Source organism: Charadrius vociferus, unplaced genomic scaffold (genome assembly GCF_000708025.1).
Source record: "Charadrius vociferus isolate BGI_N301 unplaced genomic scaffold, ASM70802v2 scaffold900, whole genome shotgun sequence".
Lineage (NCBI taxonomy): Eukaryota > Metazoa > Chordata > Aves > Charadriiformes > Charadriidae > Charadrius > Charadrius vociferus.
In genome coordinates, this window is record NW_009646342.1 from 26,258 (window position 1) to 29,801 (window position 3,544).

Here is a 3,544-nt window from a genome sequence, read left to right on the forward strand (position 1 = left end):
AAGGCACGAAGCCTCTCGCCAGCCCAGGAGCAGCAGGGACAAACCCAGGAGCATGGGAGAGGAGAGGGGGCAAAGCAGAACTCATGAGAGCCATTGCCATGGTGGTACCAGGCCCGGGGACATGGGACATCTGGGGCTAGCGGGGACAGAGGGCACGTACTGGGCAGTGCTGGGCACAGGGATGGGCTCAGCCCCCCGAGAAAGGAGGGTGAGAGCGCTGGGGGGAACGAGGGGTCACTGGCCCCAGGGTGGGCAGAAAGGGAGAAGCTGTTCACCCCCTCGCTGGAGGTGCAGAGGGAGGTGAGGAGGTACCAGGAGCCCCCCACAGCACCCCAGGACCCCCCCCAGGGTCCCCCCAGGTACCGGCTGCCGTTGGGCACACAGGCTGAAGCCCCACCAGCAGCTCATGCCTCTCCCGGCCACGCTTTCCTTATCCCTGTGCCTGGAGTGGGCTCAGCTCAGCAGAAAGGGAGAGGACAGGGAAAAGGACCGGAGGGGGACTGCCTCCCTGCTCAGGGTCCTGGGGACAGAGCCCGCCCCATCCCACCGGAGCGAGCCCCTGGGGGACGATGGGGACGATGTTCTTGGGCAGAGAACCGAGTCCTGCGTCAAAGGGAAGGCGAGCGAAAGCCTCCAGGGAAGAGCCGGCCCCTGCACGCCCTGGGACTGGGTACAAGGGAAACCCTTCACATCCCAGGGCACACAAGTGCCACCACCAGGTAGGGATACGGGAGAGCCCAGGGAAGGTGATGAGCCATTTCGGTCCCTGTCACACATCCGGTGCTGGAAGGGAAGGCGGTGACAGCCACAGGGCTTGGCCACAGCACCTCCCATCCCGCTCCTTCCCCAGTCCGCTGAGGGAAGGGGACCAGCACAAACCAGAACAGCCTCCAGCCGTGAGGAAAGGGGTTAAGAGCAGCAGACGATTCAGGCACCAGCACTTCCAAGCTGGGATGAGGCAGCCTCTGACAGCTGATGCAGACACACGGGGATCCAATGAAAGTGCAATTTGGATTTCCTCTTCCTTAAAACGAGCCCACGTGCAACGAGAAGCCGGGGCCCCCGCCTGGCTAGGGCGCCCGGAAGGCGTTAGTGGCAGCACCAGCGGCAGCATTGGCCGCGGCGGTGCGCACCGCCTGGTTGGAGAAGACCCCCGCGGCAAACTCCTCCTGCGCTTTCTGGAAGCTGGCGCCCGTCCGGCGGTACAGAGAGTGGATCTGGAAGAGAGTAACAGGCTCGGGGTCAGGGCACCAGTCCCGTTCCAGGCTCCCAATGACTGGTGCTGTGCCCCAACGCCTGCCAAAACCCACTCTCGTCCTCCCGAAGGGGCACTCTTCGATCCAAACTCACCTTTTTCAGCATGATGATGCCCAACACAGCCACTGCTGTGAAGAACAAGGACACCAGGATCATCATCACAGCCACGGCCGTGTTCGTCCGCAGCGCGATCAGGCTCAATATCCAGCCGCTGCAAAACAAGAGGCAGTTGCCCACGGGTTCCCTCCTCCCCACCCACCACCTCCCTGTCTGGGGCAGTCGGCTGGTCGAGCTCCCCAGGGACAGCACAACGCGCACCTGAATCCCCAGTTTGGTATGCCAATCGCCTGCAGCACGTACATCACGTTCTGGGCGAAGAAGACGAAGAAGAAGACAAAGAAGTTGAACGAACTGTCACTCCTGGGAGGAAGAGACAGGTGAGGTTAGGCAGCAGAAGACAACTCTCAAACCTTCCCCAAAGCCGGGGACGCAAGGAGGACACGCAGACGCCAGAGGCGCAGCCGCTGGTGAAGAGACTTAAAGCAAGGAGAAATCTGAGGAAAAGGCGTAAGGCGGCGCAGGGACCTTCACCAGCGAGGCCCACGGGAAAACACGTTCCCGTCACCTCCTCAGAACAGCCCCATGCCAAGCAAGGTTGGCTCCTCAGCCAGAAGCTCAGCGCAGGATCACCGCATCCTCCAGAGCCAAAGGCCACGAGGAGCTGGGACACTTTTGGTGCTGAGGGCAGATCTACCAAGCAGCCCAGTCTCCCCAGTTTCAAGCAGCCATCCAACCCCGCTCCTTTACTGGCCTGGGAGCTCGAAGAGATACACACCTGAAAGCTTTGTACATCGGCCTGTACCAGCAGACAAAGGAGCAGGGCGTGTAGAGGAGAGCCCAGAGAATGGAGAGGCCGAACCCAGAACCGGACGAGGGCTCCACGCAGAACCAGGCCAGAGAGGACAAGAAGTTCAGGAAGAGAGCAATGGTGCTGGCTGAGAGAGAGGACAGAGAATCACGGCATCGTTACAGTTGGAAAAGACCTTAGGGATCATCGAGTCCAATCATTAACCCAGCACTGCCAAGTCCACCACTAACCCACGTCCCTCAGCACCACGTCTGCCCATCTTGGAAACACCTCCAGGGATGGCGACTCCACCACGTCCCTGGGCAGTCTGTGCCAGTGCTGGACAACCCTTTCGGTGAAAATATTTCTCCTAATATCCATCCCAAACCTCCCCTGGTGCAATTTAAAGCTGTTTCCTCTTCTCCTATTGCTCGTTACTTGGGAGAAGAGACTGCCCCCCCTCTCGCTACCCCCTCCTTTCAGGCAGTTGCAGAGAGCGAGAAGGTCTCCCCTCAGTCTCCTTTCCTCCAGGCTGAACACCTCCAGGTCCCTCAGCCGCTCCTCGTAACACTTGTGCTCCAGACCCCTCACCAGTTGCCCTTCTCTGGACACGCTCCAGCACATCGGTGGGCAACACAAGTAAGACTCCCCCTCTCCCCCGAGGGCTCAGCCCTCCCGACCCAGGCACCAAGCGCTAACTGGGATCTCTCCAGAGCAGCAGCATTCACCCCTACGAGGACAGGCTGAGATAGCTCGGGGTGTTCAGCCTGGAGAGAAGGCGAAAAAGGGGAGAGCTCAGAGCCCCTTCCAGTGCCTAAAGGGGCTCCAGGAGAGCTGGGGGGGGACTCTGGATCAGGGAGGGGAGCCGTGGGACGAGGGGGAACGGTTTGACACTGACAGAGGGGAGATTGAGGTGAGATCTGGGGAAGAAATTGTTGGCTGTGCGGGTGGTGAGCCCCTGGGGCAGGTTGCCCCGAGAAGCTGTGGCTGCCCCATCCCTGGAGGTGTTCAAGGCCAGGTTGGACGGGGCTTGGAGCAACCTGGGCTGGTGGGAGGTGTCTCTGGTGGCACTGGACGATCTTTAAAGTCCACTCCAACCCAAACCGTTCTATGATTCACTTGAACGCAGAACACTTATTCCTCTGCCTCCTCCCAGGCTCTGCCCTTAGGTTTCCCCCAGGGACTCACCCATCCAGAGGTAATACATGGTGGAAACGGTCTTCTGGAAGTCAGCGGGGATCTCCACGGGGATGTCTTGGTAGAAGCACGGCTTCACCGGGCAGAAGGACGGCAGCGGGGGCCAGTTGTTCAGCCTCGCTGGGGAGAGGAGGAGGGGAGAAGGAGAGAGTGGCAGTGCCCAAACGAGAGGGGGGAGGCCGGGGGAAGGCGGCCGCCCTCCCTCCCGCCCTCCCTTCCCCCTGGCCCCGCAACCCACTCACC